General features: G+C 40.2%; 4 non-coding genes and 1 pseudogene across 4 annotated transcripts; all 5 read right to left on the bottom strand.

Moving 5' to 3' along the window:
• Positions 1-436: 436 nt before the first annotated feature.
• Positions 437-555, bottom strand: LOC133473477 (5S ribosomal RNA). The gene has a single exon (XR_009787084.1). It is a non-coding gene; the product is annotated as a 5S ribosomal RNA (ribosomal RNA).
• A 1,920-nt stretch (positions 556-2,475) lies between these two features.
• Positions 2,476-2,594, bottom strand: LOC133473479 (5S ribosomal RNA). Its single transcript, XR_009787086.1, has one exon. It is a non-coding gene; the product is annotated as a 5S ribosomal RNA (ribosomal RNA).
• Positions 2,595-6,281: 3,687 nt separating this feature from the next.
• On the bottom strand, positions 6,282-6,400 carry LOC133473478 (5S ribosomal RNA). The gene has a single exon (XR_009787085.1). It is a non-coding gene; the product is annotated as a 5S ribosomal RNA (ribosomal RNA).
• A 2,259-nt stretch (positions 6,401-8,659) lies between these two features.
• LOC133473480 (5S ribosomal RNA) lies at positions 8,660-8,778 on the bottom strand. Its single transcript, XR_009787087.1, has one exon. It is a non-coding gene; the product is annotated as a 5S ribosomal RNA (ribosomal RNA).
• A 905-nt stretch (positions 8,779-9,683) lies between these two features.
• On the bottom strand, positions 9,684-9,792 carry LOC133473481 (5S ribosomal RNA; annotated as a pseudogene).
• Between the last annotated feature and the right edge of the window lie 240 nt (positions 9,793-10,032).

Genomic DNA, 10,032 nt, shown 5'->3' with positions numbered 1-10,032 from the left:
TGATTGAATTTATCAAATCTACTCCTTCTAATACTGCCATTCACTCGACTGTAATGTATTCCTCGGAGTGGTTCGGTTCATAAACGTGGCTTTGAGGTCCACACAATAATGTGCAATAATTACGTATCATTTAAAGATCCATACCTTCGTATCCTTAGCCTCGAGCGAATTAAAAGCACTGATGTGATAAAATCGTGACGTATCACGTGATACTAATATATATATATATATATATATATATATATGTAGATATATGTGTGTATAGATTTTTTTTTTTTTTACTGTCGGAAAAGGAGATACGGGATGTTTAAAAAAGGTACGTGAAGATTCTGTCTCCTAATAAAGAGATGGTAAGTCATAAGAGAGAGAATGACTGCATTATAATTTAGGTCAACCACCGATAAGAAAACGATTCCACGAGAATCTAAAGTGAAAAAGCTTACAGCACCTGGTATTCCCAGGCGGTCTCCCATCCAAGTACTAACCAGGCCCGCCCCTGCTTAGCTTCCGAGATCAGACGAGATCGGGCGTTCTCAGGGTAGTATGGCCGTAAGCCACATGGTTACCTGAAAAGCAACATTTTATATTTAAAAAATATCAAATTTCGCTTAAAAATATCGAGCGGATCGCGTAATTTTTTATTCTCCAATTGTTGGCTGGTCTATTTTGGAGTTTTTTGTGTGGATGATGCAAACTCATTCTCAACACTACAAATGAGTGATCAGATCATAGATTTTGAAAAGTTAACACACGAGAGAATTTGAGAACTTGCACGCTGCCAAAACTCAGACAAGAGCATGCAAAATCCTCTTGGACCCTCCACATCCTGGTCACCAACTCTTCAGAAACAGAGTCATCTTTATTTGCCATGTAAGTCTAAAAAACACACAAGGAATTTGGTAGTTGGAGCCACTCTCGTACGACAACAGACAGTCAATTGACAGAGAACACTTTTGAGACATAAAGACGTTGACAAAAAACAGTCACTGAGCAATTAAGGGTTGCTAGTTATCTGGTAATGCCGGTTCTTTTTTTTTGACAATTGTGCAAAAAGATGCAGAGTCCTCTAGCATTTAGAGCAGTTCGAAAGACTAATATTGCAATAGTCCAGTGCAATGACCATTGTGCAAAGGGCGCCGAGACTTCAAGCGAGTCGTGCGATAATCTGGGACAATGTTTATTGTGCAAATGTTGCAGATTCTCTTCAATCAGTGTGCAATTGGAGCATATGCTACTGGCATGAGTGGCCAGTATTGGTCAACAACAGATATGCAAATAGTGCAGCGTGGCGAGACTGCTACAGTGAGTGCACGAGTCATATATAATTGTCTTCTTCCAGCTCCTTCCCCCAGGCAAGTGCTATCGAACAATGCAAACAAAAACTAGCAGACATTCCAACACCTTCGTCCCGCTTACTGTTAACTTCTTAAACAGTTCACTTACAATTGCATTGTAACATGCTGCCAATTTGTCTTGAGATATTTGTCCCATCTCTGTCGGGCCAATTATACATTATTCGTGCATTCACTGTAGTAGTCTCGCCACGCTGCACAATTTGCATATCTGTTGTTGACCAATACTGGCCACTCATGTGGTTGAGAAGTATCTGCACCATTTGCACAATGGACACTGTTCCAGATTATCGCACTACGATTCGCTTTATACTGCTTAAATTTCTCGAAGTCTCTTCACGTTTTGCACAATTGCCACTGTACCAGATTATTGCTCGATCAGTCATTTCAAATTGCTCTAAATTGCTAGAGGAATCTGCATCATTTGCATAATTGTCAAAAAAAAAAAAATAACACAAAATTTGCATTGACATGACCACATTACCGCTAACCTTTCATTGCTCAGTGATTCTCTGTACTTTGGTCTCATGTGATTATGTCTCCAAAGTATTTTCTGTCAAATGGCTATCCGTTGTCGCACGAGAGGGGCTCCAAGTACCGGAGACAAATTCCTTGTATGTTTCTGACATACTCGGCAAATATAGATTCTGATTTTTATTCTGCTGATTCTGAATTTATCTAATCTACTCCTTCTAATACTGCCATTCACTCGACTGTAATGTATTCCTCGGAAGTGGTTCGGGTTCATAAACCGTGGCTTTGAGGTCCACACAATAATGTGCAATAATTACGTATCATTTAAAGATCCATACCTTCGTATCCTTAGCCTCGAGCGAATTAAAAGCACTGATGTGATAAAATCGTGACGTATCTCGTGATACTAATATATATATATATATATATATAGAGAGAGAGAGAGAGAGAGAGATATGTAGATATATGTGTGTATAGATTTTTTTTTTTTTTTACTGTCGGAAAAGGAGATACGGGATGTTTAAAAAAGGTACGTGAAGATTCTTTCTCCTAATAAAGAGATGGTAAGTCATAAGAGAGAGAATGACTGCATTATAATTCAGGTCAACCACCGATAAGAAAACGATTCCACGAGAATCTAAAGTGAAAAAGCTTACAGCACCTGGTATTCCCAGGCGGTCTCCCATCCAAGTACTAACCAGGCCCGCCCCTGCTTAGCTTCCGAGATCGAACGAGATCAGGCGTTCTCAGGGTAGTATGGCCGTAAGCCACATGGTTACCTGAATGATGCAAACTCATTCTCAACACTACAAATATGTGAGATTTTGAAACGTTAAAACGAGAGAATTTGAGAAATTGCACGCTGCCAAAACTCAGACAAGAGCATGAAAAATCCTCTTGGACCCTTCACATCTTGGTCACCAACTCTTCAGAAACAGTCATCTTTATTTGCCATGTATGTCCAAAAAACACACAAGGAATTTGGATAGTTTCAGCTACTCTCGTACGACAACAGACAGTCAATTGACAGAGAACACTTTTGAGACATAAAGACGTTGACAAAAAACAGTCACTGAGCAATTAAGGGTTGCTAGTTTTCTGGTATTGCCGTTCATTTTTTTTTGACAATTGTGCAAAAAGATGCAGAGTCCTCTAGCATTTAGAACAGTTCGAAAGACTAATATTGCAATAGTCCGTTGCAATGACCATTGTGCAAAGGGCGCCGAGACTTCAAGCGAGTCGTGCGATAATCTGGGACAATGTTTATTGTGCAAATGTTGCAGATTCTCTTCAATCAGTGTGCAATTGGAACAGATGCTACTGGCATGAGTGGCCAGTATTGGTCAACAACAGATATGCAAATAGTGCAGCGTGGCGAGACTACTACAATGAGTGCACGAGTCATAGATAATTGTCTTCTTCCAGCTCCTTCCCCCAGGCAAGTGCTATCGAACAATGCAAACAAAAACTAGCAGACATTCCAACACCTTCGTCCCGCTTACCGTTAACTTCTTAAACAGTTCACTTCCAATTGCATTGTAACATGCTGCCAATTTGTCTTGAGATTGTTGTCCCATCTCTGTCGGGCCAATTATACATTTTTCGTGCATTCACTGTAGTAGTCTCGCCACTCTGCACAATTTGCATATCTGTTGTCGACCAATACTGGCCACCCATGTGGTTGAGAAGTATCTGCACCATTTGCACAATGGACACTGTTCCAGATTATCGCACTACGATTCGCTTTATACTGCTTAAATTTCTCGAATTCTCTGCACGTTTTGCACAATTGTCACTGTACCACATTATTGCTCGATCAGTCATTTCAAATTGCTCTAAATTGCTAGAAGACTCTGCATCATTTGCACAATTGTCCAAAAATAAAAAATAACACAAAATTTGCATCGACATGACCACATTACCGCTAACCTTTCATTGCTCAGTGACTCTCCATACTTGGGTCTAATGTGATTATGTCTCCAAAGTATTTTCTGTCAAATGGCTATCGGTTGTCGCACGAGAGGGGCTCCAAGTACCGGAGACAAATTCCTTGTATGTTTCTGACATACTCGGCAAATATAGATTCTGATTTTGATTCTGCTGATTCTGATTGAATTTACTCTATCTAATCTATTCCTACTAATACTGCCATTCACTCGACTGTAATGTATTCCTCGGAAGTGGTTCGGGTTCATAACCGTGGCATTGAGGTCCACACAATAATGTGCAATAATTACGTATCATTTAAAGATCCATACCTTCGTATCCTTAGCCTCGAGCTAATTAAAAGCACTGATGTGATAAAATTGTGACGTATCACGTGATACTAATATATACATTTATATATATATATATATATATATATATATATATATATATATATATAGATATATATATATATAGATATATCTGTGTATAGATTTTTTCTTTTTTTTTACTGTCGGAAAAGGAGAAATGGGATGTTTAAAAAAGGTACGTGAAGATTCTGTCTCCTAATAAAGAGATGGTAAGTCATAAGAGAGAGATTGACTGCATTATAATTTAGGTCAACCACCGATAAGAAAACGATTCCACGAGAATCTAAAGTGAAAAAGCTTACAGCACCTGGTATTCCCAGGTGTCATTTTTTATTCTCCAATTGTTGGCTGGTCTATTTTGGAGTTTTTTGTGTGGATGATGCAAACTCATTCTCAACACTACAAATGTGTTATCAGATCATAGATTTTGAAAAGTTAACACACGAGAGAATTTGAGAACTTGGACGCTGCCAAAACTCAGACAAGAGCATGCAAAATCCTCTTGGACCCTCCACATCCTGGTCACCAACTCTTCAGAAACAGAGTCATCTTTATTTGCCATGTATGTCCAAAAAACACACAAGGAATTTGGTAGTTGGAGCCACTCTCGTACGACAACAGACAGTCAATTGACAGAGAACACTTTTGAGACATAAAGACGTTGACAAAAAACAGTCACTGAGCAATTAAGGGTTGCTAGTTATCTGGTAATGCCGGTTCATTTTTTTTTGACAATTGTGCAAAAAGATGCAGAGTCCTCTAGCATTTAGAGCAGTTCGAAAGACTAATATTGCAATAGTCCGGTGCAATGACCATTGTGCAAAGGGCGCCGAGACTTCAAGCGAGTAGTGCGATAATCTGGGACAATGTTTATTGTGCAAATGTTGCAGATTCTCTTCAATCAGTGTGCAATTGGAGCAGATGCTACTGGCATGAGTGGCCAGTATTGGTCAACAACAGATATGCAAATAGTGCAGCGTGGCGAGACTACTACAGTGAGTGCACGAGTCATATATAATTGTCTTCTTCCAGCTCCTTCCCCCAGGCAAGTGCTATCGAACAATGCAAACAAAAACTAGCAGACATTCCAACACCTTCGTCCCGCTTACCGTTAACTTCTTAAACAGTTCACTTACAATTGCATTGTAACATGCTGCCAATTTGTCTTGAGATTGTTGTCCCATCTCTGTCGGGCCAATTATACATTATTCGTGCATTCACTGTAGTAGTCTCGCCACTCTGCACAATTTGCATATCTGTTGTTGACCAATACTGGCCACTCATGTGGTTGAGAAGTATCTGCACCATTTGCACAATGGACACTGTTCCAGATTATCGCACTACGATTCGCTTTATACTGCTTAAATTTCTCGAAGTCTCTGCACGTTTTGCACAATTGTCACTGTACCAGATTATTGCTCGATCAGTCATTTCAAATTGCTCTAAATTGCTAGAGGACTCTGCATCATTTGCACAATTGTCAAAAATAAAAAATAACACAAAATTTGCATTGACATGACCACATTACCGCTAACCTTTCATTGCTCAGTGATTCTCTGTACTTTGGTCTCATGTGATTATGTCTCCAAAGTATTTTCTGTCAAATGGCTATCCGTTGTCGCACGAGAGGGGCTCCAAGTACCGGAGACAAATTCCTTGTATGTTTCTGACATACTCGGCAAATATAGATTCTGATTTTTATTCTGCTGATTCTGATTGAATTTACTCTATCTAATCTACTCCTACTAATACTGCCATTCACTCGACTGTAATGTATTCCTCGGAAGTGGTTCGGGTTCATAAACCGTGGCTTTGAGGTCCACACAATAATGTGCAATAATTACGTATCATTTAAAGATCCATACCTTCGTATCCTTAGCCTCGAGCTAATTAAAAGCACTGATGTGATAAAATCGTGACGTATCACGTGATACTAATATATATATATATATATATATATATATATGTAGATATATGTGTGTATAGATTTTTTTTTTTTTTTACTGTCGGAAAAGGAGATACGGGATGTTTAAAAAAGGTACGTGAAGATTCTGTCTCCTAATAAAGAGATGGTAAGTCATAAGAGAGAGAATGACTGCATTATAATTTAGGTAAACCACCGATCAGAAAACGATTCCACGAGAATCTAAAGTGAAAAAGCTTACAGCACCTGGTATTCCCAGGCGGTCTCCCATCCAAGTACTAACCAGGCCCGCCCCTGCTTAGCTTCCGAGATCGGACGAGATCGGGCATTCTCAGGGTAGTATGGCCGTAAGCCACATGGTTACCTGAAAAGCAACATTTTATATTTAAAAAATATCAAATTTCGCTTAAAAATATCGAGCGGATCGCGTCATTTTTTATTCTCCAATTGTTGGCTGGTCTATTTTGGAGTTTTTTGTGTGGATGATGCAAACTCATTCTCAACACTACAAATATGTGATCAGATCATAGATTTTGAAAAGTTAACACACGAGAGAATTTGAGAACTTGCACGCTGCCAAAACTCAGACAAGAGCATGCAAAATCCTCTTGGACCCTCCACATCCTGGTCACCAACTCTTCAGAAACAGAGTCATCTTTATTTGCCATGTATGTCCAAAAAACACACAAGGAATTTGGTAGTTGGAGCCACTCTCGTACGACAACAGACAGTCAATTGACAGAGAACACTTTTGAGACATAAAGACGTTGACAAAAAACAGTCACTGAGCAATTTAGGGTTGCTAGCTATCGTAATGCCGGTTCATTTTTTTTGGACATCCATCCATCCATTTTCTGAGCCGCTTCTCCTCACTAGGGTCGCGGGCGTGCTTGGAGCCTATCCCAGCTGTCATCGGGCAGGAGGCGGGGTACACCCTGAACTGGTTGCCAGCCAATCGCAGGGCACATAGAAACTAACAACCATTCGCACTCACAGTCATGCCTACGGGCAATTTAGAGTCTCCAATTAATGCATGTTTTTGGGATGTGGGAGGAAACCGGAGTGCCCGGAGAAAACCCACGCAGGCACGGGGAGAACATGCAAACTCCACACAGGCGGGGACGGGGATTGAACCCCGCACCTCAGAACTGTGAGGCTGACGCTCTAACCAGTCGGCCACCGTGCCTTTTTTTGGACAATTGTGCAAAAAGATGCAGAGTCCTCTAGCATTTAGAGCTTGTTCGAAAGACTAATATTGCAATAGTCCGGTGCAATGACCATTGTGCAAAGGGCGCCGAGACTTCAAGCGACTAGTGCGATAATCTGGGACAACGTTTATTGTGCAAATGTAGATTCTCTTCAGTGTGCAATTGGAGCAGATGCTACTAGCATGAGTGGCCAGTATTGGTCAACAACAGATATGCAAATAGTGCAGCGTGGCGAGACTACTACAATGAGTGCACGAGTCATATATAATTGTCTTCTTCCAGCTCCTTCCCCCAGGCAAGTGCTATCGAACAATGCAAACAAAAACTAGCAGACATTCCAACACTTTCGTCCCGCTTACCGTTAACTTCTTAAACAGTTCACTTACAATTGCATTGTAACATGCTGCCAATTTGTCTTGAGATTGTTGTCCCATCTCTGTCGGGCCAATTATACATTATTCGTGCATTCACTGTAGTAGTCTCGCCACTCTGCACAATTTGCATATCTGTTGTTGACCAATACTGGCCACTCATGTGGTTGAGAAGTATCTGCACCATTTGCACAATGGACACTGTTCCAGATTATCGCACTACGATTCGCTTTATACTGCTTAAATTTCTCGAAGTCTCTTCACGTTTTGCAAAATTGTCACTGTACCAGATTATTGCTCGATCAGTCATTTCAAATTGCTCTAAATTGCTAGAGGACTCTGCATCATTTGCACAATTGTCAAAAAATAAAAAATAACACAAAATTTGCATTGACATGACCACATTACCGCTAACCTTTCATTGCTCAGTGATTCTCTGTACTTTGGTCTCATGTGATTATGTCTCCAAAGTATTTTCTGTCAAATGGCTATCCGTTATCGCACGAGAGGGGCTCCAAGTACCGGAGACAAATTCCTTGTATGTTTCTGACATACTCGGCAAATATAGATTCTGATTTTTATTCTGCTGATTCTGATTGAATTTATCTAATCTACTCCTTCTAATACTGCCATTCACTCGACTGTAATGTATTCCTCGGAAGTGGTTCGGGTTCATAAACCGTGGCTTTGAGGTCCACACAATAATGTGCAATAATTACGTATCATTTAAAGATCCATACCTTCGTATCCTTAGCCTCGAGCGAATTAAAAGCACTGATGTGATAAAATCGTGACGTATCACGTGATACTAATATATATATATATATATATATATATCTATGTAGATATATGTGTGTATAGATTTTTTTTTTTTTTTACTGTCGGAAAAGGAGATACGGGATGTTTAAAAAAGGTACGTGAAGATTCTGTCTCCTAATAAAGAGATGGTAAGTCATAAGAGAGAGAATGACTGCATTATAATTTAGGTCAACCACCGATAAGAAAACGATTCCACGAGAATCTAAAGTGAAAAAGCTTACAGCACCTGGTATTCCCAGGCGGTCTCCCATCCAAGTACTAACCAGGCCCGCCCTGCTTAGCTTCCGAGATCAGGACGAGATCGGGCTTTCTCAGGGTAGTATGGCCGTAAGCCACATGGTTACCTGAAAAGCAACATTTTATATTTAAAAAATATCAAATTTCGCTTAAAAATATCGAGCGGATCGCGTCATTTTTTATTCTCCAATTGTTGGCTGGTCTATTTTGGAGTTTTTTGTGTGGATGATGCAAACTCATTCTCAACACTACAAATATGTGATCAGATCATAGATTTTGAAAAGTTAACACACGAGAGAATTTGAGAACTTGCACGCTGCCAAAACTCAGACAAGAGCATGCAAAATCCTCTTGGACCCTCCACATCCTGGTCACCAACTCTTCAGAAACAGAGTCATCTTTATTTGCCATGTATGTCCAAAAAACACACAAGGAATTTGGTAGTTGGAGCCACTCTCGTACGACAACAGACAGTCAATTGACAGAGAACACTTTTGAGACATAAAGACGTTGACAAAAAACAGTCACTGAGCAATTTAGGGTTGCTAGCTATCGTAATGCCGGTTCATTTTTTTTGGACAATTGTGCAAAAAGATGCAGAGTCCTCTAGCATTTAGAGCAGTTCGAAAGACTAATATTGCAATAGTCCGGTGCAATGACCATTGTGCAAAGGGCGCCGAGACTTCAAGCGAGTAGTGCGATAATCTGGGACAACGTTTATTGTGCAAATGTAGATTCTCTTCAGTGTGCAATTGGAGCAGATGCTACTAGCATGAGTGGCCAGTATTGGTCAACAACAGATATGCAAATAGTGCAGCGTGGCGAGACTACTACAATGAGTGCACGAGTCATATATAATTGTCTTCTTCCAGCTCCTTCCCCCAGGCAAGTGCTATCGAACAATGCAAACAAAAACTAGCAGACATTCCAACACTTTCGTCCCGCTTACCGTAGGTCTACCACCGATAAGAAAACGATTCCACGAGAATCTAAAGTGAAAAAGCTTACAGCACCTGGTATTCCCAGGCGGTCTCCCATCCAAGTACTAACTAGGCCCGCCCCTGTTTAGCTTCCGAGATCGGGCGTTCTCAGGGTAGTATGGCCGTAAGCCACATGGTTACCTGAAAAGCAACATTTTATATTTAAAATATATCAAATTTCGCTTAAAAATATCGAGCGGATCGCGTCATTTTTTATTCTCCAATTGTTGGCTGGCCTATTTTGGAGTTTTTTGTGTGGATGATGCAAACTCATTCTCAACACTACAAATATGTGATCAGATCATAGATTTTGAAAAGTTAACACACGAGAGAATTTGAGAACTTGCACGCTGCCAAAACTCAGACAAGG

The sequence above is a fragment of the Phyllopteryx taeniolatus genome, unplaced genomic scaffold (genome assembly GCF_024500385.1).
Source record: "Phyllopteryx taeniolatus isolate TA_2022b unplaced genomic scaffold, UOR_Ptae_1.2 contig_253, whole genome shotgun sequence".
Taxonomy (NCBI): domain Eukaryota; kingdom Metazoa; phylum Chordata; class Actinopteri; order Syngnathiformes; family Syngnathidae; genus Phyllopteryx; species Phyllopteryx taeniolatus.
This window is presented reverse-complemented; position numbering and strand designations above follow the sequence as displayed.